Genomic DNA, 27,335 nt, shown 5'->3' with positions numbered 1-27,335 from the left:
TCCGTACTGGGAATCGAGCCCCCAACCCATGCATGTGCCCTGACCAGAATCGAACCGTGACCTCCTGGTTCATGGGTAGATGCTCAATCACTGAGCCACACTGGCTGGGCCACATAGTCTCTGCTTTTAAGAAGTTTACTGTCTAGTGGAGGAGCTGAAAGTAGCCAAAGTACACCAAATGCTGATAAGTATGTTTCAGAGTAGTCCCCCAGTTCTCTCTGTATTTCCAGTGTCTTAGTGTGAGTATCAGCTCAACAGGAGTATATGTGTATTTGGTTGTAAGTCTTTTCTGAATCTAAGTAGATCATCCTATGATAGGACACTTTGAATTTCTTTTCAGATGTTGAATATGAAAGCCTGTGCTGTCTCGCAGGGTAGTTAATATAATGTACTGATCTCCAACCCTAGAGGTCCAGTACTTTAGGGAAAAGGATTTTCATTTGCTGATAGCCTGGAACCTATTCTTAATAAATATATACATCAACAAACTACAATCGAGTATGTAGTGGATACTGGTGTTTTTTTAAAACATATTTTTATTGATTTTAGAGCGGAAGGGAGAGGCATAGAGAGATAGAAACATCAGTGATGTTGCCTCTTGCACGCCCCCTTACTGGGGATCGAGCCCACAACCCAGGCATGTGCCCTTGGCTAGAATCGAACCTGGGACCCTTCAGTCCACAGGCTGAAGCTCTATCCACTGAGCCAAACCAGCTAGGGCACTGTTTTAATGAAGTTTTCATAGTGGTTCATAGCCACTATATGTCAAGTCTGGATTCTAGTTAATATTAGACTAGTTAATTTGAAGATGAAGGTTGATAGTGATGGTCATAAAAATTTCCTGTTATCATTTTGTTCTTTATCTAGGTCAAAGGAAGGAAATGTGATGGAAAGTTTGTGGGTGCTGAGTCTTGAAGCATTTGATTTATGGTAGTTAATATCTGAAACAGAACAAAGGAACCACTATATGCAAAAAAGATAATATGCGAATAAAAGAAAAATAAGAAATGAATTTGGAAATAAAGTCCTCATACTTAAAATTTAGTAATCCTATATAATAAAAGCCTAATATGCTAAGTGTCCGGTTGACCAGTCAGCCGTTCAACCAATCAAAGCACAATATGCTAATGATATGCTAAGGTTGCTCAACTGCTCTCTCTGACATGCACTGATCACCAGGGGGAAGATGCTCCAATCGGTAAGTTAGCTTGATGCTGGGGTCCAGCTGATCAGGACTGAGTGAGACGGGCTGAACACACCCTGTAGCCCACCCACAGTCTCCCCAGCTGGCCAACCTCCCGTGTCTCTCCCCAGCCCTGATCATGCACCAGAGGGGTCCGTCGGTTTAGCCTGCACCCTCTCACAATCTGGGACCCCTTGGGGGATGTTGGAGAGCCAGTTTCGGCCCATCCCCACAGAGCGCACGCAGCTCAGCCAGAAGCCAGGCTTAAGGCTAGCAAGCACAGCAGCGGTGGCGGGAGACTCTCCCGCCTTCGTGGCAGCGCTAACAATGCCCAACTGCTGGCTTAGGTCCGCTCCCTGACATCCCCCGAGAGCTCCCAGACTGCGAGAGGGTGCATGCCAAGCTGAGGGACCCCGCCTGAGTGCATGAATTTCATGCACCGGGTCTCTAGTAAAACATAAACATCAAAAGTCAACTTTCTGAGTAAAATGCCCTCAACACCCAGTAAAACTTTCTTGAATGCAATTTCAGAATTTCTAAAGTAACATGGAAGCTGCTCAAGAATGTTCACATCAGCCCGGCCAGTGTGGCTCAGTGGTTGAGCGTCGACCTGTGAACCAGGAGGTCATGGTTTGATTCCCGATTCCTGGTCAGGGCACATGCCCGGGTTGTGGGCTCTATCCCCAGTGGGGGGCATGCAGGCAGCCAATCAATGATTCTCATCATTGATGTTTCTATTTCTCCCTCTTCCTTCCTCTCTGAAATCAATAAAATTATATTTAAAAAAAAAGAATATTCACATCTTTTTCCCAGCCTTCCTGAAGTCTTTGCTCTCTGAAACCCTCTGAATAGTGCAAAATGTTCATTTTTGTATTCATTCATTTACTCACTCCTGCAAATTTGTATTGAGTGATTGTTTTCAGGCCTTATACTGTTGTGGGGACACAATGGGGAACAAGGCAGAATGGAAGCCCTCGCTCTTGGAGCATTTGATAGGAATGCAGGGAGACAGTAAATGAGCAAAAATATCAGTGAACTTGGTGATTTTAGGCAGTAGTGGGTGCTGGGCAGGAAATAAGCGTGTGATATGACTGCAGGGGCGGGGGGAGGGGAGCCTTGGCAAATTGTGATTGGGAGATCCCTGAATGGCAAGGCAGAAGAAGAGCAATTACAGAGGCCCCAAGTGGGGAATGAGTTTGGCAAGAAGGAAAAACAGGAAGCAGTATAGCTGGAGGGCAGAGTCAGGGAGAGTGGTGGGAGACGTAAGAGGAGTGGGAGTGAACCAGATCCTATGGGGCCTTGTTACCCTAATACAGTGATGGCGAACCTATGACACGCGTGTGTCAGCACTGACACGCGTAGCCATTTATGATGACACACAGCCACATGCCGAGGATGAAACATTTGCGACTAGAGTCTTGGAGTTAGTTTTTTCCTCAAAGTGACACACTACCCGAGCTATGCTCAGTTTTTTGGCGAAGTTTGACACACCAAGCTCAAAAGTTGCCCATCACTGCCCTAATAGTTTTCCTGATTCTCCTTTAGTCTGTCCCGCCTCTATCATTTAAAGCAAGCCAGCTAACAGACCAGTTCTATTTCATGAAACCACCTTCTTCCCTTTGAATGTAAGGGGCAGGAGTGAATAGGATGGTGAGAGTTCATTAGGAAAAAACTATTTAATGTTTATCCCACCTGGAGATAAAAGAAATACCGTATCCGGGTGAGGCTGGGTCCCGGGTCCGGGTGAGGCCACGCGCCCCTGGGTCTGGGTGAGGCCATGTGTTCCTGAATCCAGGTGAGGCCTCGTGCACCTAGGTCCGGGTGAGGCCATGTGTCCCTGGATCCGGGTGAGGCTGGGTCCCGGGTCCCGGTGAGGCCTCGCGCACCTCGGTCCGGGTGAGGCCACGCGCCCCTGGGTCTGGGAGAGGCCACGCGCCCCCGGGTCCGGGTGAGGCCATGTGTCCCTGGATCTGGGTGAGGCCTCGAGCACCTAGGTCCGGGTGAGGCCACGCGTCCCTGGGTCTGGGAGAGGCCACGCGCCCCTGGGTCCGGGTGAGGCCATGTGTCCCTGGATCCGGGTGAGGCCATGTGTCCCTGGATCTGGGTGAGGCCTCGAGCACCTAGGTCCGGGTGAGGCCACGCGCCCTGGGTCTGGGAGAGGCCACGCGCCCCTGGGTCCGGGTGAGGCCATGTGTCCCTGGATCCGGGTGAGGCTGGGTCCCGGGTCCGGGTGAGGTCTCGCGCACCTAGGTCCGGGTGAGGCCACGCGCCCCTGGGTCTGGGAGAGGCCACGCGCCCCTGGGTCCGGGTGAGGCCATGTGTCCCTGGATCCGGGTGAGGCTGGGTCCCGGGTCCGGGTGAGGTCTCGCGCACCTAGGTCCGGGTGAGGCCACGCGTCCCTGGGTCTGGGAGAGGCCACGCGCCCCTGGGTCCGGGTGAGGCCATGTGTCCCTGGATCCGGGTGAGGCTGGGTCCCGGGTCCGGGTGAGGTCTCGCGCACCTAGGTCCGGGTGAGGCCACGCGCCCCTGGGTCTGGGAGAGGCCACGCGCCCCTGGGTCCGGGTGAGGCCATGCGCCCCTGGACCTGGGTGAGGCTGGGTCCCTGGGCCCGGGAGAGGCCATGCGCCCCTGGGTCCGGGTGAGGCCTTGCACCCCTGGACCCGGGTGAGGCTGGGTCCCTGGGCCCGGGTGAGGCCATGTGCCCCTGGGTACAGGTGAAGCCGGATCCTGGGTCCGGGTGAGGCCATGTGCCCCTGGATACGGGTGAAGCTGGGTCCCGGGCCCGGGTGAGGCCACGCACCCCCTGGGTCTGGGTGAGGCCACATGACCCTGAGTCCGTGTGAAGCCATGCCCCTGGGTCCGGCCGAGACCAAACCAGAGGGAGTCGGACCTCCGTTACCACCATTTGTCCACCATCCAGAGCTGAGGGGTCAGTGCTGACATGTACACATAAGGAACCGATGGACATTGAAATTGGGTCTCAAAAGAACTGTTGGTCCAGAAAGAAACTCTCTACAGACTGATTCATTTGCCTGTCAGCATAACTATTATTGCTCATCTCACATTCAGTTCTTATAAGTATATTTCTAGTAACACATGATCTCGCTCATCTAGGGGAAATGATGAACAACATAGACTGATGAACAAGAACAGAACCAGAAACAAGGAGGCATTGATCGGACTATCGGGCTTCAGAGGGAGGATAGGGGAGGGTGGGGGGGAGGGGGGAGAGATCAACCAAAGGACTTGTGTGCATGCATATGACCCTATCCAATGGTTAAGTTCAACTGGGGGTTGGGGCATCCGTGGGGTGGGGTGTGGGATGGGAATGGGGGGATGAGGACAAATATGTGACACCTTAATCAATAAAGAAATTAAAAAAAAAAAAAGAAATACCGTGATCTTTTAAAGAAATACTGTAAGTCTAAAAGAAAAGATCCTAAAGTTTCTTTACACTCTTCCTTAAGGTAGTTTAGTCAGAAAGACTACTTTGAGTAGGTAATATCTGCATACATTATAAAATTCAGAGAGTACAAAGGATGCAGAGTGGAAGGTATATCTTCCCACATGGCTTCCCTAGACACCCAATTCGTAGATTTGCCCTAAACTCCTCTTCCGGGGAGGGAAGGAGGAAAAGGGGAACAGGTAGTTAGCTTATACAGGTCAGTGCTGCTGTGCATTACACGTAAGATTGGCGAATTTTTTTTTTTAATTTTAATATATTTTATTGATTTTTTTTACAGAGAGGAAGGGAGAGGGATAGAGAGTTAGAAACATCGATGAGAGAGAAACATCAATCAGCTGCCTCCTGCACACCCCCCACCGGGAATGTGCCCACAACCAAGGTACATGCCCTTGACCGGAATCGAACCTGAGACCCTTTCAGTCCACAGGCTGACGCTCCATCCACTGAGCCAAACCAGTCAGGGCTAAATTTTTTGTTTAATAGGACAAAGATATGCCAATTTTTCCTAGAAATGTCTTTGAACTGGGCCACTTAAGTAGTACCTATGGTCTTGCTTTTTGGTTTTGTTTAAAATATATCTTTATTGATTTCAGAGAGGAAGGGAGAGGGAGAGAGAGATAGAAACATGTCTCCTGCATAGCCCCCTTACTGGGGATCGAGCCTGCAACCTGGGCATGTGCCCTGACCAGGAATCGAACTGTGACCCTGGGAATTGAACTGTGACCTCCTAGTTCATAGTTCGACACTCAACCACTGAACAACACTGGCTGGACTACCTGTGGTTTTTCAGCACTTACCAAGTTTTACTGAAGTTTGGTTAACACGTTAAGTGCCCTGTCAGTCACCAACTGACACTATACTTTCCGTCCAGAAGACAAAACAGGCTGGGCGCTTAATGTGTTAAAATGCCAGGAAAGGGGGCTGGGGGGAGGTAAGAGGTCAACCGAAGGACTTGTATGCATGCATATAAGCATAACCAGTGGACGCAAGACACTGGGGGGTAGGGGAGACCGGGGGAAGGTCAATGGGGAAAAAAAGGGGACATATGTACTACTCTTTGTAATACTTTAAGCAATAAAATTTTAAAAAAAAATGCCAGGAAACCTTCTAGAGTGGGGAATTACTGGGAATAGAGGTGTGTGTGTGTGTGTATGATCAGTTATTGTGAGGCTGAAAGTTTATTGGTAGTGGGTCTGTGTGTCAGGAGAGTCCTGTGATGTGGAGGCTACTTGCCTAACTGGCCTTCAAGCCCCTGGAAAGCGCTCAGCAGTTGTCTAGGTCAGACTGGGTTTGCTGATTTCTAACAGGTTTCATTGTTTAGGCTACTCAGAGTTGGTCTTTTAAGCTAAAGTACCTTTCTTTTTAAGGTAATGTATGTGCCTAAACCTGGTAGGAAGCTGTTTACTTTATCCATATGCCTTTGCACCCAGCTGTTGAATGGTGGCAGGTAGAATTCTGAATGGGATCGTGGCTTTTCATCACCTCCTGAGGCAGACGGTGCCTAAAATAAACTTCTGTCTCTTTCTAACAGTCCCCCCAAAATGCCAGAGCTGGGTATGGGAAATCCTGACTGAAAAAGATCATCACAGTGCAAATTCCTTATTTCGAAATAGAAAAAAAATCCCTAGAATGATACACCTATATTCAAATAAGTGTTTTTCCCCATTTTCTTTTTTGACATTTTTATCATTTAAAAAGTGTGTGCTTCACCTGGCCGACATGGCTCAGTGGTTGAGTGTTGACCTATGAGCCAGGAGGTCACATTTTGATCGCCGGTCAGGACACTTGCGGGCTTGATCGGGTTGAGGTGTGTGTGGGTGTGGGGGGGGATGCAGGAGGCAGTTAATCAATGATTGATTCTCTCATCATTGATGTTTCTTTCTCTCCCTTCCTCACTGAAATCAATAAAAACATATATTAAAGTGTGTGCTGCTGCTGCTTTCTTAGTGCATTTAATAAAAAATGGACTGTTGCTGCAAATCAGGTTATGTATCTGAGGCAGAGTAAGATCGTGCCTTTTGTGTGTTTTATCCAAATATACTTTTAAAAAATTCTTAGATAGTTTAAACTCATTTTCAAAATTGGGAACTGTAAAACTTGAGTCTCATAAAACAAGATCTTATTTTGTTGTATTTTGTGAGCAATTCTGAGAGGATATAAAGAAAATTAGTTTCTTCTACACATAAAAAATTTTTACAAAATGAAAGTTTAAAGCAAGTAGAAACAAACTGTTATAAAGGGAAAACAACAATATTATAAATATTAAAAAGAAATGATCCCTTAAATAGACTTTCTTTCTATACAGCTAGTTGATCTCTTTATTTATAAAACAGTAAAGTCCGTTAAAAGAGCTGCTTGGAAAATCTTTTCTGTGAGTCAGTTTTTTTTAACACTTTTATGATGAGAGCAGCTTAGCAATGAAGAACAGAAATGAATAAGATCTCAGACATTGCTTCTACTTGTAGTAAAAGGTGGAAGAATAGTGATTTTTCATTGAATATTTATGAATCCTAATAAAATATGCTCTAAGAAGTTATGTGCTTTTAAAATATATATATATATAGTGTGCTTCACCTGGATTATCCTATATCATAAAAGCATAGTGTGCAAATTGTTCCCTCCACCGGAGTTCTTCCGGGAGTTACTGGCCAGGGAAAGGGAGGGAGGCCCTGGAGCTGGCAGGCGGTCAGGGGAAGGGAGGGAGTACCTGGCCAGTAGCTGGCAGCCTCTAGGGACCCTACCAGTGCACGAATGTCGTGCACTGGGCCTCTAGTATAGATAGATAGATAGATAGATAGATAGATAGATAGATAGATAGATAGATAGATGGATCTCAGAGAGGAAAGGAGGGGGAGAGAGATAGAAACACCAATGATGAGAGAGAATCACCAATTGGTCGCCTCCAGCACACCCCCCACTGGGGATCGAGCCTGCAACCCGGCATGCGCCCTTGACTGGAATCGAACCCAGGACCCTTCAGTCCACAGGCCAGTGCCCCATCCACTGAGCCAAACCAGCTAGGGCAGCTATGTGCTTTCATAAAACTTTTTTTTAATGGAATGCTTCACCAATTTGCATGCCATCCTTGCGCAGGGGTCATGCTAATCTCTGTATCGTTCCAACTTTATTTTTTAATTATATTTTTATTGATTTGGGAGAGGGAGAGAGAGAAAGATACATCAATGATGAGAGAGAATCATTAATGGGCTGCCTCCTGCATGCCCCCTACTGGGGATTGAGCCTGCAAACCTGGCATGTGCCCTGACTGAGAATCAAACCGTGACCTTCTGGTTCATAGGTTGGCACTCAACTGCTGAGCCACACCTGACCAGGCCCAACTTTATTTATTTAATATGTTTTTATTGATTTTAGAGAGAGGGAGAAGGAGAGGAAAAGAGAGAGATAGAAACATTGATGAGAGAGAAACATCAACATCTATTGGCTACCTCCTGCACGACTCCCTCCCGGGAATCTAACCTGTGACCTCCTGGTTCATGGGTGGATGCTCAACCACTGAATTATGCTGGTTGGGCATCGTTCCAACTTCAGTATATGTGCTGCCGAAGCGGGCACTAAAAAACTTTTTGGTGTTTTTTTTTTAATTCTTTATTATTGAAAGTATTACATATGCCCATTCCCCGTTGTCCTCTCCCGAGTGCCCCCCCATCTGTGCCCATTGGCTATGCCTATAGGCATACAAGTTCTTTGGTTGATATCTTCCCCCCAACTCTCCTCCCCCTGCTCCCCTGCCTTCCCTCTGAGGTTTGTTCGATCTATTTTTGTTCATCAGTTTATATTGTTCATTTTATTCAACAAATGAGTGAAATCATGGGATACTTAACCTTCTCTGACTGGCTTATTTCACTTAACATAATGCTCTCCAGGTCCATCCATGCAGTTGTAAATGGTAAGAGTTCTTTCTTTACTCTTTTTTTAAAAAATCTTACTTTTTTGCTTTTTAAATCCTCACTTGAGGATATTTTTCCATTGATTTCTAGAGAGAGTGGAAGGAAGGGGGAGAGACAGAGAGAGAGAGAAACATCAATGTGAGAGAGACATGTCGATTGGTTGCCTCCTGCACATGCCCCAACCAGGGCTGGGGATTGAGCCTGCAACTGAGGTACATGCCCTTGACCAGAATCGAGCCCGGGGCCCTTCAGTCTGCAGGCCAATGCTCTATCCACTGAGCCAAACCACCTAGGGCTAAAGACACTTTTTATATGTGAGTAACTTGAGCTAACATATTTTGAATAATTGGAACTTTGATTATTTAATGTTTTCATTTGCTTCTCTTTGCAGAAACTACTTGGTTGCTACTTTTATTCAGTCATTTACTAAATGTGCTGAACCCTGACTCTGCTTTTTCTCCTATTGCTGTGGTGCTGATTTCTTCCCAGGAGGTTTTGCAGTTTTGATAGACTGCCTTTAATAATAATAATAAGACAGAAACTACAGATTTTATTGGTAAAATGAGTTAGAAAAAAATCCAGAGAGTTTCTGTGTATAATAATTGCATTTCTATGATATTTTTGTAAGTTCAGCAACTATTTAATAAGGAGCTAGCTTGGGATCATCCTTCGGCCAAGCATTTATGAGTGATTTTTCTTTCAAAAAGCAATTAATTTTTTATTAGGAAAGTAATTGTCGTATCTATAAAGAATACTTGGAACTGAGGAGTTTAAGATGTATAGGATATAGAATCTGAGCTCTTGAGGAGCTCTAAACTGTTAGCAAGATGCAGTTTAGAGAGTGTAAAATAATTAGAGAATTGATGGAGAGGAATGTGTAGGGGATTTGGGAGGAGTCTATGAAGATGAGCTGGGGTGTAAGGGACAATTTTTTGGAGCGCGGGGCTGCACCTGGATGTCTTGGTTGGATTTGGGTGCTGATGAAGAATATTCCAGGTGGAAAACATGGGCCCAGGTAGACCATGGAAGCCAGAGTCCTGGATGTACTGGTACAGCCTTTGGAAGCCTGTTGTCCTAAGGGTTGTGAGGACCACAAACTGATGGCGTATGGCTACGTTTGGGCAGCAAGATGATTAGTTTTTAAACATTAGTTGCCCACATTTTAATATTGAAAAATTTCAGTAAGTAACCTAGTCTTTAGGATTCTCTTGAAAAAAATCACAAGATCTGGCAGCACTGGGCCAACATTCCTCTGTAATGACTGGCCGCAGCTGTGTGGTGGCTGCCCTTTGCACTCCTCACGCCTTCTCAGTTGGCCACAGCTCTTACACTCCCTGCAGAGATGCTGAGGCTTTGTGTCAGCTGCCATTTATTGTGGTGGCTGAGACGTTCCTGCCTTTTTAAGGTAGAGTTAAGAGGAAGGTCAGAAACTTCTTGTGCCGTGGTGAATTTCTCTCAAATGTGGGAAGATGGAAGACATAAAGGGCAACATGTTTCAAGAAAAATGGGAGAGCCCTCACCAGTTTGGCTCAGTGGATAGAGTGTTGGCCTGCGGACTGAAGGGTCCCGGGTTCGATTCCAGGTCAAGGGCATGTACCTTGGTTGTGGGCACATCCCCAGTGGGGAGTGTGCAGGAGGCAGCTGAATCGATGTTTCTCTCTCATCGATCTTTCTAACTATCTCTCTCCCTTCCTCTCTGTAAAAAATCAATAAAACATATTTTTTTTAAAAATGGGAGAGCACTTACTTCTTTCTGGAGATGAAAATATTTCTCTTTACTTTGGAATCATGATGTGCTTATGGCCGCATAGTTTGACTGACATCACAAACTTATGCTCCCCTGTCCAGGCCCCATAGGGTGGCATTTGAGGTTTAGTTGTTGTTAATCCTCACCCGAGGGTATTTTCTTCACTGATTTGAGAGACACACATCGATTGGTTGTCTCCCACATGGGGCTGGGGATCGAACCTGCAACTGAAATATGTGCCCTTGACTGGAATTGAACCCAGTACCCTTCAGTCCTTGGGCCAAAGATCTATCCACTGAGCCCAACCAGCTAGAGCAACACCCCTCTTTTGAGCCCACTGGATTATAAGTTACCAGAGTTCTAATTGTCTCTCCAGCTCATAGTGTATCCTCCATGGTGCTCTACACGTAGTAGGCCACACTTGTGAGAATAAACATCATCTATCCTTCAACACATTTGGAAGCAGTTCTTTTTAGTCATTATGGTTTTTAGTTTGTATAACATTGTGATAAATTTATACACAGTTTTATGGCTTTTTCATCTATAAAACATTTTTTTTCCTAATCTGAATTTGGCATACACATTTTTAATGGCTATGTGCCCATTTATTTGTTGTTGTAAATGACATTGTTAAATCACAAAAGAAAATAGTATTGGGGACCACAGTAATTAATGGTTTTCTTTCTCCAGCCCCACAAAGTACACATCTTAAAAAATAGGACAATCAACTATTTTAAAGAATTACTACTCTCCATTTGCCAGCCTTTCCCCCCGGTGCTTATTAATAAGAAGCAGGCATGAGATTTAGTGTAAAGAGTGGTGGTATTTTACATTTTTTACAAATCTCTTTGGATTAATTGAAGATAGATGGGTTTTCATATCTGCTTCTGCATTCAGTGTCTTGTGATATGTTGTTTTAAAGTGTCAAGAAAATTGAGCTGTACAAAGATTCATAGTGAATTATTTTGTAGAATGTTCCTTAATCTGGAGCTCATGTTTTCTCTTGATTAGTTTGAGGTCATGCATTTTTTGGCAGTAATATCATAGAAGTGACGTACCCTTGTCAATGCATCATATCAGAGGGCATGTTATGCCAACATGGCTTATTACTGGTGATGTTTTACCTTGATTGCTTGGTTATTAAGTTAGTGTCTGTCTAGTTTCTCTAACATAGTTACAAGAAAATTTTTTTCTTGTGATTAGAACTTTTAAGATTTATTTTCTTAACAACTTTCAGATATACAATACAGTATTATTAAACTGTAGTCATCATACTGTACATCACATCCCCAGGTCTTAATTTATCTTATAACTGGAAGTTTGTACCTTTGACCATGTTCACCTCCCACCCCACCCCTACCTCTACTTTTGGCAACCACCAATCTGTTCTGTGTTTCAATGAGTTTGGTTTTTTAGATTCCACATGTAAGTGAGATCACATTGTGTGTCTTTGTCTGACTGATTTCACATAGCATATTTCACATATATGGATCTCATGGTCCATTCCTGTTGTTGCAAATGGTAGGGTTTTCTTCTTTTTTATATTCTGAATAGTGGCCTGGTGCACGGATTCATGCACATTAAAAGGAAATTAATTAGAAGAAATATTTTAATATCGCTATTTGCCCTTTCTCTATAATAGAAGTGTCAACCAAATTCCACGACCGACAATGACAGACCGAAACACATGCATGCGATTGGTGCCAGTGAGAGCTTTATATGTATTGTGCATGTGTGAGCCAACTTTTATTTTTAAATTGCCAGTGTGCGTCATATGTACCGGCCGGCCTGCCGGTTGGTCACTTAAGCCTTTTATATATATAGATAATATTCCAGAGTGTGTGTGTGTGTGTGTGTGTGTGTGTGTGTGTGTGTGTGTGTGTGTGTGTGTACACCACATCATCTTTATCCATTCATCAGTAAATGGGCATTTAGGTTGTTTTCATGGCTTGGCCATTGTAAAGAATGCTGCAGTGAACATGAGTGTAGATATCACTTTGAGATAGTAATTTTGTTTCTTTTGGATATATATACCCATAAATGGAATTGCTGGATCATATGTTAGTTCTATTTATAATTTTTTATTTTAATTTTTCTCATACTGTTTTCCAAAGTGGCTGCACCAATTTACATTCCCACACGCAGCGCCCAGGTGTTCCCTTTACTCCACATCCAACAGTTATCTCTTGTCTTTTTTAAGGACAGCCATTCTAATAGGTCTGAGCTGATCTCTCATTGCTTTTTTGTTTTGTTAAACAGACTTAATTCACTGTATTTTTCTTGCATGAAATTACATGGTGGCCACAGCTGGAGCCTGGGTCCCCTGCACAGAAACTGCTGAGGGCCTTTCCAAGATGTCAGTGATTCCTGCTGGGAGACTTGGTGAGCACAGTCCCTTCCCAGAGCTCGGGGGTGCGATAGCTGGAGGTCTTAGAGATGGCCTCAGAGGTGGCCTTGGCGAAGCTGCCCCGGGTGCCAGTGCAGCCCTGGGCGAGTGTAGCGGCTGGCGATACCAGCCGTCAGCAGCAGATTCTTGGACACGGGCTGAGACGATGCCAGTGCCCTGGGGGCGGGGCTGAGGCCCACCAGCACAGGGCCCCAGCAGCACGGAGTGGGGCCTGCTGACCTTGTTCCCCCGGTACCCTTGCCGCACAGGGACAGTAGAGAGCTTGACCAGGACGATGGTCCCACGGATGGCAGTGGTTACTTCCTTTGGGCACTTACCACCCAGAACATGTCTGTTGTCGTCCCCAATGGCGACAAATGCCTAGAACTGGGTCCTTTGGCCAGCAATGTGTCTGCTTTGCACTGGCATAATCTTTAAAACCTAGTCCTTGAGGGATGCCCCCAAGAAAAAGTCAATGATCTCAGATTCCTTGATGGGCAGGGAGAAGAGATAGATCTCCAGGGACTCGATCTTCCTGTCCTTGACCAGGCTTGGTGACCGGGATCCACTCCTGTCCTCAGCCTTGCCTCTGTAAACTCTACGGCCCCAGCCCTGACCCTAGTCAAGACCTTGGCCCCGGATGCTGGGTGCTGCAGTGGCCTCCCATTCCAGGGCCCCTGGGACCCCTGGGCCCAACTGCAGCATTTGTGTGTTTCCTCAAAAAAGAAGCTCATTGCGGTTTTAATTTGCATTTCCCCGATGATTAGTGATGTTGAGTACCTTTTCATGTACCTGTTGGCCATTTGTATGTCATCTTTGAAAAAAATGTTTATATAGATCCTCTCCCCACTTTTTAATCAGAATGTTTGCTTTTAAGTTGTATGAGTTATTGATGTATTCTGTATATTACCCCAATCTGATGAATGATTTGTAGATATTTCTTCTGTCTGGTAAGATGCCTTTTCTCCTGGTCAGCATGGCTCAGTGGTTGAGCATCAACCTATGAACCAGGAGGTTATGGTTCAATTCCCAGTCAGGGCACATGCCCAGGTTGTGCTCTTGATTCCCAGTGTGAGGCATGCAGGAGGCAGCCAATCAATGATTCTCTCTCATTATTGATGTTTCTATCTCTCCCTCTCCCTTCTCTGAAATCAATAAAAATACGTTTAAAAAATAAATTAGCAAGAAAAAGATGTCTTTTCATTTTGTTGATGGTTTCCCATGGTGTGCAGAAGCTTTTTAGTTTGATGTAGTTTCACTTGTTTATTTTTGCTTTTGTTGCTTTTGCTTTTGGTGTCAAATCCAAAAAAATTCATTGCTAAGACTACTATCAAGGAGCTTACCCCCAATGTTTTTGTCGAGAAGTTTTATGGTTTCAGGTCTTATTTTCAAGCCTTTATTTTAAAATATATATATATATTTTATTTCAGAGAGAAAGGGAGAGGGAGAAAGAGAGATCATTGTTCGGCTGCCTCCTGCATGCCTCCCAACTGGGGATTGAGCCTGCAATCCGGGCATGTGCCCTTGGCTGGAATCAAACCTAGGACCCTTCAATCCACAGGTCAATGCTCTATCCACTGAGCCAAACCAGCTAGGGCTCAAGTCTTTATTTTAATAGAGTTGACCTTTGTGTATGGTGTAAGATAGGGTCCAGTTTTATTCTTTTGCATGCGGCTGCCCACTTTTCTCAACACTATATTTTGAAGAGACTATCCTTTTCCCCATTGTATATTTTTGGCTTTTTTTGTGGTAAATTAACTGACCGTAAGTGCATGGGTTTATTTTTGGGTTGTATTCTGTCCCATTCATGTATGTGTATGTTTTGATTCTAGTACCATTCTGTTTTGATTACTGTAACTTTGTAATATAGTTTGAAATCTGGAAGCATGATGCCTCCATCTTTGTTCCTTTTTCTCAAGATTGCTTTGGCTATTCAGGGTCTTTTGTGGTTCCACACAAATTTTAGGATTATTTTGTCTATTTCTGTGAAAAATATCATTGGAATTTTGATAGAGATTTGTAGTGAATGTATAGATTGTTTTTGGTAGCATGAACATTTTAACAATATTCTTCCAATCCATGAGCATGGAATACCTTTCCATTTATTTGTGTCTTTAGTTTCTTTCATCAATGTCATAGTTTTTAGTGTACAGATCTTTCACCTCCTTAGTTGAATTCATTCTCAGGTATTTTATTCTTTTTGATGCAGTTGTAAATGGGATTATTTTCTTAATTTTTCTTTCTGATAGCTCATTGTTAGTGTATAGAAATACATTTATTTATGCCTATTGACTTTGTATCCTGAAACTTTACTGAATTGGTTTATTCTTACTTTGGTGGAGTCATCAGGTTTTTTTGTTTTGTTTTGTTTTTTAATATATATATATGAGACCATGTCATTGGAAAAGAAATTAAATAAAATAAATAAAATTTTAGCATCTGAACTGTTTTCCATGTTGCCACATTCTTTATAATGAACATTTTTGTGGTTGATAGTAAATTATTTTTCTAATGCACAATTAGGTTGTTTCCAGTATTTGGTTGCCCAAATCAATTTGTTATGTTTTGTGCTAATCGAGTTTTGTTCCTGTTAAATTATTTTCTAAGGAAGAAAAAAAACACACACCACAATATCATCTGCAAATGCTGATAGTTTTATTTTTCCTTTCTGATATGGGTTCTTTTTATTTATTTTTCTTGCCTAATTGACTTCCAGTATTATTTTGAATAACAGGAGTGATAGTGAACATCCTTGTTTTATTCGGATCTTAGAAGAAAAGCTTTCAGTTTTTTAACCTTTGAGTATGGTGTTAGCTTTCGTCTTGTCATATATGGCTTTTATTATGTTGAGGTACATTCTCTCTAGAGCCACGTTTTGAGAGTTTTAAATCATGAATTATATTGAATTTTGCCAGATGCTTTTTCTGCATTTATTGAGAAGATCGTATGATTTTTATTCATTTTGTTATAGTTGTGTGTCAGATTGATTGATTTGCAGATATTGAACTATCCTTGCAGGCCTGGAATAGATCCTACTTGATTATGTTGTATAAAACACTCTCAAAACAAAACAAAACTGTGAATGATTAGTCACAGAATGATGCCTGAGTAATAATATTAGATAATGTCTTGTTGCATAAGACACAATAAGGTAAATTATTAACATTTATAAAGGTAAGTGTAAGAGTTCCCATATTTTTGTTTCATATTTACAGTTTCATCTGGTTTCCTTGGAGTACATGCCTGTTTTAGGAATCAGACAACTTACTGATATGGTCAGCTTTATCTTTTTTTTTTTTTTTTTTTAATACTCACCAAAGGATATTTTTCCATTGATTTTTTAGAGAGAGTGGAATGGAGGGGGAGAGACAGAGAGAGAGACACATTGATTGGTTGCCTTCCACACATACCCCCATCTGGGCTAGGGATCGAGCCCACAATCGAGGTATGTGCCCTTGACTGAAATCAATTTCACCTTTTGTAGTATCTTTAGACATGGATGATGTAGCTGTGAGTTGAGAAATTGTGATCTTCCTTTCTTAGGGAAATTATCTATCCTTGATCCCTAGTAGGGAGACATGTGAGAGGCAGCCAGTTGACATTGTGCTCTTACATGGATATTTCTCTCTCTCTCTCCCCCCTTCCTCTCTCTCTGAAAATCAATAAATTATTCTTACATATGTGTGTGTGTGTGTGTGTATAAAACACTCTCAAAACAAAATGTGTGTGTGTGTGTATAATATACTGCTTATGTAGGCATAAGCAAAGCCTCAGAATTTGAAATTAATGGTATGTTAGATAATATTCAGGTTATAGGAATTATAGCAGATGTAAATGATGATAATTGATAAGATGAAATTTAAAAGGGATTTCCCTTGCTCTTGTGTTGAGAAAGACTATGGGCAAAGGGACCAGAATAGGCATAGATACACCAGTTAGGGAGCTGCTAACTTTAATTAGTTAATTAATTAAAATATATTTTTATTGATTTCAGAGAGGAAGGGAGAGGGAGAGAGAGATAGAAACATCATTGATGAGAGAGAATCATTGATTGGCTGCCTCCTGCACACCCCCAACCTGGGATCGAGCCTGCAACCTGGGCATGTGCCCCTGGCCAGAATTGAACCCAGGACCTTTCAGTCTGCAGGCCAACGCTCTATTCACTGAGCCAAACCTGCTAGGGTGGGAGCTGTTAACTTTAATTGAGATAAGAGATGACGATTGCATAGATCAGGATGGTGTCAGTGGAAGCGGTATGAGGTCACAGTTGGGTTATATCTGAAGGTGGAATTTAAAAAAAATTTTTTTATTGATTTTAGAGAGAAGAAGGGAGAGAGAGAATGAAAAACATCGATGTGAGAGAGAAACATCGATCAGCTACCTCCTGCACGCCCCTTATTAGAGATTGAGCCCTCAACCTGGGCATATACCCTGACCAGGAATCGAACCTGTGACCTTTTGGTGCATGGGATGAAGCTCAACCAATTGAGCTGCAACAGCCAGGAAGAAGGTAGGATTTTGTTGATTGGGTATGAGATATGAGTTTGGTCAAGAATGGTCCTAAGGTTTTTGACCAGGGTAATGAAGGCTGGAGCTACTATTTCCTTAAATGGAGAAGATTACTGAAGGAGCAAGTTTGGGATGGAGAGATCAGTTATATTTAGAAACTAGAGGCCCGGTGCTTGAATTTGTGCACAGGTGGGGTCTGGCCAGCCCGCCCTGATCAGGGCCAATCGGCCGGGTGGCTGGGGGAGGGGGGAGGGGATGTGGGAGGTTGGCCAGCTGGCCCTGCCCCAGATTGGGGTGGGAGGGCCAATTGGGGGCAGTGCCAGCCGGGGGATGGGGCCACAGGGTGGTTGGCTGGCCGGCCGCACCCCTGATTGGGGTGGGGGGTGTTGTTTGGGGGTGGGGCCAGCCCCGCCCCCTGGTCAAACTCCTGGTCGAGGGGACAATTTGCATATTAGCTTTTTATTATATAGGATTGGCATTCAGGGGAGAGGTATAAATTTGGGCTGGAGATACCAATTTGGAAGTTGTCAGCTTATCAATGGTATTTTAAGCCACAGGCCTGGATAAAATCACTAAGATAGTGAGTAGGTGTAGAAAATAAGACAATCTGAGAACCAAGCCCTGCAGCATTCCCTGATTTAGAGGCTGAGGAGATAAAGAAAGAGTTGCAGGCAAGGGAGCAGGAAAACCAGGAGTATGTGTTCTGGAAGCCAAGGAAAAGTTGATTCAAGACAGAGTGAATGTCACCATGACAAGGACTGCTGATGGCTGATGGGTCAAGTGGGATGAAGACTGAGAATTAACTTTTGAATTTAGTAACAGGAAAGTAATTGGTGATATTGATAAGGGGATGAAATTCTGTTTGAGCTGTGTTCAGGAGAGAGTGGAAAAAGAATATAAAGCAGTAATAATAGTTTTATTGAATAATTTTGCTATAAAGTAAAGCAGTAGATAGAAGAGGATATGGAATCAAGATAGGGTTTTGTTTTATTTTTTCATAAGAAGAGGATAAATTATAGCGTTTTATGTTAATGGAAATTATCGTTGTTCAGGCCCTGGTCTGGTAGCTCACTTGGTTAGAGCATCATCCCAGTATGCCAAGGTTACTGGTTCAATCCCCAGTTAGGGCATGTACAAGAATCATCCAATGGCCCTGGCTGGTGTGGCTCAGTTGGTTGGGTGGAAAGGTCACCAGCTCAATTCCAGGTCAGGGCACGTGCCCAGGTTTCGGGTTGTGTTCCAGGTCGGGATGGATATGGGAGGCAACAGATCGATGTTTCTCTCCCTTTCCCTTCCTCCCTCTCTAAAAATCAAGGAAAACTTTTTTTTTAAAAATCTCACTTTCTAAAAGAAAAAACAACTTATGAACGCATAAATAAGAAGAACAAGTGAATGTTTTCCTCTCTCTCTCTCCCTCTCCCTTTCTTTCTAAAGTCAATAAAAAGTTTGTAATGTTATGATGCAGAAGAGAGGGGGAGAATGGTTGGAGCAGTGTCTTTAAGTAGGGCTGAGAGAAGATCTAATGCACAGATGCAGGGGTTGGTTTTCACTTGGAGCACAGATAGTGCCTCCATAGTACCCGGAGGAGAGGCAGGGTATGCGGTCATGGATGCAGGTAGATAGATGGATGTAGATGGATGTTCTTTTTAGATTATTCTATATTCTCAGCAAAACAAAAACCAAGAGAGAGAGAAAGTGGGGCAATTAAGGGTAATAATATGCAGCATTAAGTATATCTGTAAAATGGCAAAGAAGCCACAAAAGGACAGTCGGGGGTAATGTACTATAACAAGTTAGGCTACTTGTTAGTTTCACATTGGTTGTCTAAGTGAATTCTAAGATTAACCATTACAGAGCTTCCATTTTGTTCCATATTCTCCCTAAATGATGCATACTTATATTTCTTCAAGTTTATTTAAATTTCTTACATTTTACCTTTTATATTAAGGAATATTTTTAAGTGTATTGCCTAATTAGGATGTGATGTCTTATATATGCTGAAATGATTAGCTTTCACAGTCCACTTTTATCTTAGACTTGTCCTTGTTTTAATGGTTATAATTCTTTGCAAATAATATACAAAGGTATTAGAAAATTTATTAACTGAAAAACAAAAGGGTAGAAACAATTGATTATATCAGCTCTCTTTGTTTTATATGCTAGTAACACTAATGAAAACAATAACAATCAGTTATGTAAAATGTTAATGAACTTTGATATAAGATGCAGATCTATAAAACCAATGGCCAGCTGGTTTCTAGTAAAGGAAGAAAAGCAAACAAATTAATAAACCACATTTTTGTCAAGTCATCCATTCCTAAAACTATTTTTTTTAAAAATATACTTTTATTGATTTCAGAGAGGAAGGGAGAAAGAGAGAGAGATAGAAACATCAATGATGAGAGAGAATCATCAATCCCTTGCCTCCTGCAGGCCCCCCACTCAGGACCAAGCCTGCAACCCAGGCATGTGCCCCTGACTGGAATCGAACCTGGGACCCTTCAGTCCGCAGGCTGACACTCTGTCCACAGAGCCAAACCGGCTAGGGCCATTCCTAGGACTATTTAAGGGCTTTACCTAATCGGAGTGACTTACACATTTCAAAATATTTTGCTTAGTATTTGCTCTTTTGTGTGAAACTTAATTTCACCTTCATTATTAAAGTATATAATCAAAGCCTTTAAATAGGTAACTTTAGGAGAACCAACAAAACAAAACTAATAAAAACCCAGCCTGCATCATATATGCTTTTGCAATTCTTTGCTCCTGATCCTTAGTGTGTCCTCCATTTATTGTCATTTTTTTGGGGATTTATAAATGCTGCTGTAGACTAGTATTATTTTATGTGTAAGTTTGAAAAGAACACAGACAATAAATCCTTTTCTCACTCTTATATGGAGAGAATTTGTTGCTGTGTAGTGAAGTCCAGGATTTATGGCACTTGTTTTGGTGGGTCATATTGGTAGCACAGTGACTGTGCTTTGAAAGAACTGCCTGCCAAAGTCATCTGGCTGATTAGCTGAATGTTTCATTTGTTTTCCTGCATGTTAAACTCTTACACTTACTGTAGGTTGAGTTTTAGTACCCTAACTTGTTTCTTTTTCATCCTGGATTGATGATCCAGGAGCTTCTTGATAATGATAATCCCCTAGGTTGTGCACAGGAAGATCACAACCCATTCTGCAGAATTAGCGCTGTAGTGTGGACTGACAATAATCCTTAAGATGGCTGGGGGTAGAGCTCAGACTTTATCAGAAAAATGTATACAGTCAAAGCTTTTTAAAAAAATATTAATTATTGAGAGTATTACAGATGTCCCTCCTTCCCCCCATCATTGCCCCTCTCCACCTGGTTCCCACCCCGACACAGGCCTTCACCACCCTATTGTCTGTGTCCATAGGTCATGCAAATCTATATATATAAAAGCCTAAGCGACCATTACGACCGGACAACTTGCCGGTAGCTATAACGCACACTGACACCAAGAAGCAGATGCTCAACACAGGAGCTGCCCCCTGGTGGTCAGTGCACTCCCACAGCCAACCTCCTGTGGCCAGCCAACCTCCTGTGGCCGGCCAACCTCCTGTGGTCCCTTCCCCCGGCAGGCCCAGATCACGGCCCAGCCGAGGGACCCCACCCATGCACGAATTCATGCACCGGGCCTCTAGTATGCATATAAGACCTTTGGTTAAGCTCCCCCACCACCCTTCCCTCTGAAATTCATCAGTCTGTTCCATGTTTCCATGTCTCTGATTCTATTTTATTCATCAGTTTATTTTGTTCATTAGATTTCTTGTTCATTTCTTTTGATTTTTAGATTCAGTTGTTGATAGATGTGTATTTATTGCCATTTTATTGTTCATATTTTTTCTCCTCCTCCTTCTTCTCCTCCTACCTTCTACCTCCTACCTCCTACTTCCTCCTCCTCCTTCTTCCTCTTTTTAAAGAATACCTTAAACATTTCATGTAATTCTGGTATGGTGGTGATGAACTCCTTTAGCTTTTTCTTGTCCGTGAGGCTTTTTATGTGACCTTCAATTCTAAATGACAGCTTTGCTGGGTAGAGTGATCTTGGAATGTAGGTCCTTGCTATTCATCACTTTGAATAGCCTGCAAAGTTTCTATTGAGAAATCAGCTGCAAGTCATATGGGCACTCTCTTGAAGGTTTTTAACTGCTTTTCTCTTGCTGCTTTTAAGATTCTCTATTTGTCTTTAACCCTTGGCATTTTAATTATGATGTGTCTTGGTGTGGGTCTTGTTTATGACTCTCTGGGCTTCCTGGACTTGTAAGTCTATCTCTCTCACCAGGTAGGGGAAGTTTTCTGTCATTTCTTCAAATAGGTTTTCAATATCTTGGTCTCTCTCTTCTCCTTCTGGCACCCCCATAATGCGAATGTTGGTACTCTGCAAGTTGTCCCAGAGGCTTCTTACACTATCTTCATATTTTTGGATTCTTTTTTCTTTTTGCTCTTCTGATTAGGTGTTTTTTGCCTCCTCATATTCCACATTGTTGATTTGATTCTCAGAATCCTCTACTCTACTGTTGAATCCCTATAAATTATTCTTTATTTCAGTTAGTGTATGCTTAATTTCTGACTGGTCCTTTTTCATGTCTTTGACATTCTCATTAAGATCCTTGACAGTCTCACTAAATCCCTTGATGCTCTCATTAATTTTCTTGAAGCTCACATTAAGTCCCTTGAAGCTCTCATTAAGATCCTTGAGTAACCTTATAAGCATTGTTTTGTACTCTGTATCCAGTAGTTTGCTTGCTTCCATTTCTTTCAGTTGTGACATATTTCTTTGTCTCCGCATTTTGGCTGCCTCCCTGTGTTTGTTCCTATGTATTAGGTAGAGCTGTTATGTTTCCTGGAATTGGTAGAGTGCTTTGTGTACTAGGTGTCTTGTAGGGCCCCGTGGCTCAGCCTCCCTAGTCACCTGAGCTGGGCACTCTAGGTGCACCCCTGTGTGGGCTGTGTGCACAGTCTTATTGTAGTTGAGTCTTGATTGCTATTGGCTTCACTGGGAGGAATTTACCTCCAGACCAATTGGCTGTGAGGACCAGCTGTGTCTACAGTGGAAGAGCTGCTGAGCCGGAGGCACACCTATGGAGCAGGACTTACTTCAGTGGATCTTTGGTGCTCACTGAGTCTGCCCCTTGAGTGTGTTGCTTGTGATGTGTAGAGTTGTAACCTAGTATGGTTTGAAGTTATAATCTGGTATGGTCTGAAGTGGGTACACTAGCTCTGGGCCTCCCGAGAGGTGCAAAGTCAGCCACTGCGTGGGTTCACCTGGCAGGAGCTACAGAGAGATCTGCAAATGTTTGCTACTTGTATTGGGCTAGGAAGTGCCAGGCGAGACCCAGCTATGAAGCAATGTAGGCTGGTGCTATTGCCGGGCCGTGGGCCTTTTATTGATAGGTTTGACTCCAGCTGCTGCTTGTTTGAGAGATTTTAGCAAAAGTCTGAAGCCTGAGCCAGGACAGGCCATTCATATGGAAAAGCAGCTGCATTCAGCTTGGGTGGGGCTGCAAATTGGATGGGGCAGGGTCTCAGGGATTCACCAGAGCTGATCGAACAGTGTAGGCCAAGCTGATGGAAACTCAGATATGGCTGCCAGTCAGCTCTGCTGTGGGGAGGTGCCAGCACAGGAACAATGACCCCTGCAAGCACCCCTGTCTGGGAGAAAGCCGCCCCAAGTTCCTGTCCCGATGCCAGACAGTCCAGTTCCTCCCCCTGTGTCCCTGGATTTCCCCCAAAGCTGCTACCTGGTGCTGGAGCTCAGAGGAAGTGAGACTGTGTAAGTTTGTACAAGGGCTCTGTAAGAGGAACACCTGGGACTCCAGCAGCTTATGTGTCACTCAGCCACAATCCCTGATACTCTTTATAGCCTGAAGTTATTGGGACTTCTCTTCCCAGCTCTGGAGCTCTGGGCTGGGGGGGCAGGAGGGAGGACTGGGACCCCAGCTTCTCACTGGAGGTCTTGGAGATATCCCTTCTGCTTAAAAATACGCTGCATGTGGGTGCCGGACCAGCCTGTTCTGTGCCTCCGCCCCGCCTATCTGTCTCGATGTGCTTTCTTCTTTACTTTTCTAGTTGTAGGACATCCATTCAGTCATATTTCAGGCGTTTCTGTATTTCAATTGTAATTTTGATGTGGTTGTGGGAAAGAGAGAGTACAGTCGTGTTTACCTGCACCACCATCTTGGTTCTCTCTAGTCAAAGCTTTTTCTTGGGAAAATAGAACTGGAAACTGTCACCTAATTCCACCTGTGGGCAATATGCTGACAGATAAGGAATTAGAAGACTTATTTTAAAAATTCTCTACACGTTTTAAGAGATTGGCTGGCAAATTGTACAATGAATGTGACACATCAAGGTCTGTGGAACAGTAGACATGAACAGTCTTCTTAAGTTTCCTGGTACTTGAGGAGGCATACACACACTGACTGGCTTATTAAATTAAACATTTGGTCAGTGCTGTGTAGGAGCTTTATGCATATATACTATTAATTGGCAATACAGGCCACCACTTAAAACTTCTAGTAGCTGCCAGATAAAGAGCCACAATTCTTTTAAAAACAAAACAAAACATATTTTTATTGATTTTAGAGAGGAAGGGAGGAGAGAGAGAAATAGAAACATCAATGATGAGAGAGAATCATTATTGGCTGCCTCCTTGCATGCCTCACACTGGGAATCGAGCCTGCAGCCCAGGTGTATGCCCTGACTGGGAATTGAACCATGACCTCCTGGTTCATAGGTTAAAGCTCACCCACTGAGCCATGATGGCTGGACACTTCTTAAAGAGAAAAACAGAAGAGAAATCCTATATAATAAAAGCCTAGGTGGCGTCATGCCCTTGTGTGACACCCTCACATGATGCCCTTGCTCGATGCCATCACAAGATGGCCGTCACAAGATGGCTACACACACAGCATAGGTGGGACCCCGTGGCTGCTCCGTGCAGTGAGGCCTGGGGGTCCCATGGCTCTGCATGGTGCTGAGGAGGCCGGTCCTGGCATCTCTGCCACCTAGCGCAGAGGAGGCAGGTGTTGGTGGAGGAGGCGGATTTCAGCAGGCTAGGACAGTTGTGGGTGATCAGGCCGGCAGGGGAGGGCAGTTGTGGGTGATCAGGCCAGCCAGGGAGCAGTTAGGCGTCAATCAGACCAGCAGGGGAGCAGTTAGGGGGCGATCAAGCTGGCAGGCAGAAGCGGTTAGGGGCAGTTGGGCAGGCAGGCAGGCGAGCTGTTAGGAGCCAGTGGTCCCAGATTGTGAGGGGGATCGGGCCTAAACCGGCAGTCGGACATCCCCCAAGGGGTCCCAGATTGGAGAGGGTGCAGGCCGGGCTGAGGGACACCTCACCCATGCACGAATTTCATGCACAGGGCCTCTAGTTACTTAATAATTGTCCTATTATATATAACCATATTGCTCCCAATAAACACCAGAATGGGACTAATGATGGCAGGAGGAATTAGTTAAGTACAAGGGCAGACATCTGAGATTTGTGACAATCAGCAAATAAATACTGTAATAGGCTATAAATGAAGTCTTTCCTTAAAGACAGGCTCAGTCTGTCTGAAATTGAAATGCAGTCTTTCCTGCAGGTAGGAATGGTCTAGTTTTCAGAAGGGTCTAATCTTTAGCCCTGGTTTTATACTGAGCAAGTGATTTGTAGTTAACATGGATTATTTTCAAATGAGAGTGTCTAAATTTTTTTGGACTCTATTCTTGATTTACTTAGCAGGTCATAGATAGAATAAAAGTTAAATTTTTACTTGGCTTCTTCTCAATTATAAATTTGGATTGATGATGTCTGAATTATTGATGAAGCCTGTGCCAGATGCTTCATTTAGTTTCGTGTTTAGATGGTATTTTGATGAATTGAGTCTCCTGGCTGGCCATTTCTTTCTTAGGGTCCTAAGCACTTAATGGTCCTTAGTGCCAGCATTGTATTTCTAAGAAGTATTGAAATTAATATTCAATATGTCACTCTATAGTAACATGAATTGTTACACTGAATGTTAACATGACAAAATAACCAAACTTATTTAAATCAGATTTAATTTCTAATCTCTTCTGCTTTTTGCCTATCACCCAGGAGTTTTGCTAAAATAAAAAGCTAAGCCCATTTAAATGGCACTGTGATGATGCCTGGGATATATTGGCGAAGGCATGTGAGTGTGATCGCAGTGAAAGCAGCTCCGAGTGAGCTCCTGGGGCTGTGCTGAAGCGTTTCTAATAGAAGTCTGAGTGCCAGCCCTCTGGAGCAGGAACTGAAGGAAGCTCCTGGGGTCTGGCAGGGAATTTATCCCCAAGTGTCTCCAGTTCTTTGATGTTGACTTGGGGGAGGGGAGAGGAGAAGCAGCCACAAAGAGTGAAAAGAGGCCAGGGGGTGGATTTGTGTGGTTATTTTTGGTTGGTAATCATGATACTTTTATCCCAGGAATGTTGAGGACTCCAGTATCTCAAATGAAAGGATCTTCAAAGGGAATAAATATGAACAATTTCTCTGTAGCAAATAGAGCGAAACTGGGGCCAAAATAACATTTTTAAAAAAATTTAGAATGTTTTGTTATAAAACTTTGAAAGCAGTTGCCTTGATAGTCTTAAATAGTAATAGATTATTCAACAACTACTTTTAAAGAGCTGGTCCTATTGCAGATGCTTGGTATTCACTGATAAGCAGAAGTATGGATTCTGCTCTTATGAAGTTTACAGATAATCACAATCAGAAATGTTTGATCATAAACTGAGGTACCATTATCTAGAAAAAGAACATCAGTGAGTGCTTCTGACAAAAGACCTTTATATGGACAGGGTGGTCAGGAGTTTCTTAGGGAAGGCTGCCCTGCTCTCTGAAGGATGAGTAGGAGTTAACTAGGCATTGGGAAGGGCATTCCACATTGAGGGATCAGCATGTGCAAGCACTGTAGCAAGAGAGAATGTAGTGTATATGAAGAACTGAAATTAGACCAGTTAGATTAGTGATGCCAAGAACAAACATGAAGTGAGTTCAGAGGGCCAGGCCATGGAGGTGCTTGTCAGCCATGGTCTTTGGCATTGGGTCTTTGTTTCTTGGTTGTTATTCATTTTTTAACACTTTATTGTGGAAAATTTCAGACATACACAGAAGAAAGATAGTATAATAAACTCAGTGTACTCATCTTCCAGCCTTAATCAATAGTTGGCCAGTCTTATTTCATCTGTATTTTCACCCATCCCCATGGTCGGCAAACTGCGGCTCGCGAGCCACATGCGGCTCTTTGGACCCTTGAGTGTGGCTCTTCCACAAAATACCACGGCCTGGGCGGGTCTGTTTTGAAGAAGTGGCTTTAGAAGAAGTTTAAGTTTAAAAAATTTGGCTCTCAAAAGAAATTTCAATCATTGTACTGTTGAAATTTGGCTCTGTTGACTAATGAGTTTGCCGACCACTGACCCATCCTATATAATAAAGAGCTAATATGCTAATTAGACCAGATGGCTGAACAGCTGTCTGGACAACCTTCTGGACGACCTTCCAGACGAAGCTGGGGCTGCTGCAAGGGCCGAGCCCCCTGCACGAATTTCGTGCGTCGAGCCTCTAGTCCTATCTAATAAAAGAGTAATATGCAAATTGACCATCACTCCAACATACAAGATCGCTGCCCCCATGTGGTCAAAGATGGCTGCCCCCATGTGGACACAAGATGGCCACCACAAGATGGCCAGCAGGGGAGGGCACTTGGGAGGGACCAGGCCTGCAAGGGAGGGCAGTTAGGGGGTGATCAGGCCTGCAGGGGAGGGCAGTTAGGAGCAACAGGCTGGCAGGGGAGCAGTTAGGCATCAGTCAGGCTGGCAGGGGAGTGGTTAGGGGGTGATCAGGCTGGCAGGCAGAAATGGTTAGGGGCAATCAGGAAGGCAGGCAGGCGAGCAGTTTGGAGCCAGCAGTCCTGGATTGTGAGAGGGATCCCAGATTGGAGAGGGTGCAGGCTGGGCTGAGGGACAACCCCCCCCATGCACAAATTTTGTGCACCGGGCCTCTAGTATAATTATAGTTGTGATTTCAAAAGTAATGGGAGCCATTTGAAGTTTTTTTGTTGTTTGTTTTTTCGTTTTTTGGTTAATCCTCACCAAAATTTTTTGGTTAATTT

General features: G+C 43.7%; 1 protein-coding gene and 2 pseudogenes across 3 annotated transcripts in view; 1 reads left to right on the top strand and 2 right to left on the bottom strand.

Moving 5' to 3' along the window:
• Window positions 1-27,335, top strand: part of NUDT3 (nudix hydrolase 3) — a 98,760-nt gene that overhangs the window by 9,822 nt on the left and 61,603 nt on the right. The window lies entirely within an intron of this gene.
• LOC114235310 (U6 spliceosomal RNA) lies at window positions 7,698-7,797 on the bottom strand (annotated as a pseudogene).
• On the bottom strand, window positions 12,595-13,395 carry LOC129150439 (40S ribosomal protein S2-like; annotated as a pseudogene).

The sequence above is a fragment of the Eptesicus fuscus genome, chromosome 10 (genome assembly GCF_027574615.1).
Source record: "Eptesicus fuscus isolate TK198812 chromosome 10, DD_ASM_mEF_20220401, whole genome shotgun sequence".
Classification (NCBI taxonomy): Eukaryota; Metazoa; Chordata; class Mammalia; order Chiroptera; family Vespertilionidae; genus Eptesicus; species Eptesicus fuscus.
Note: the sequence above shows the minus strand (reverse complement) of the source record. Positions and strands in the feature narration are given on the sequence as shown.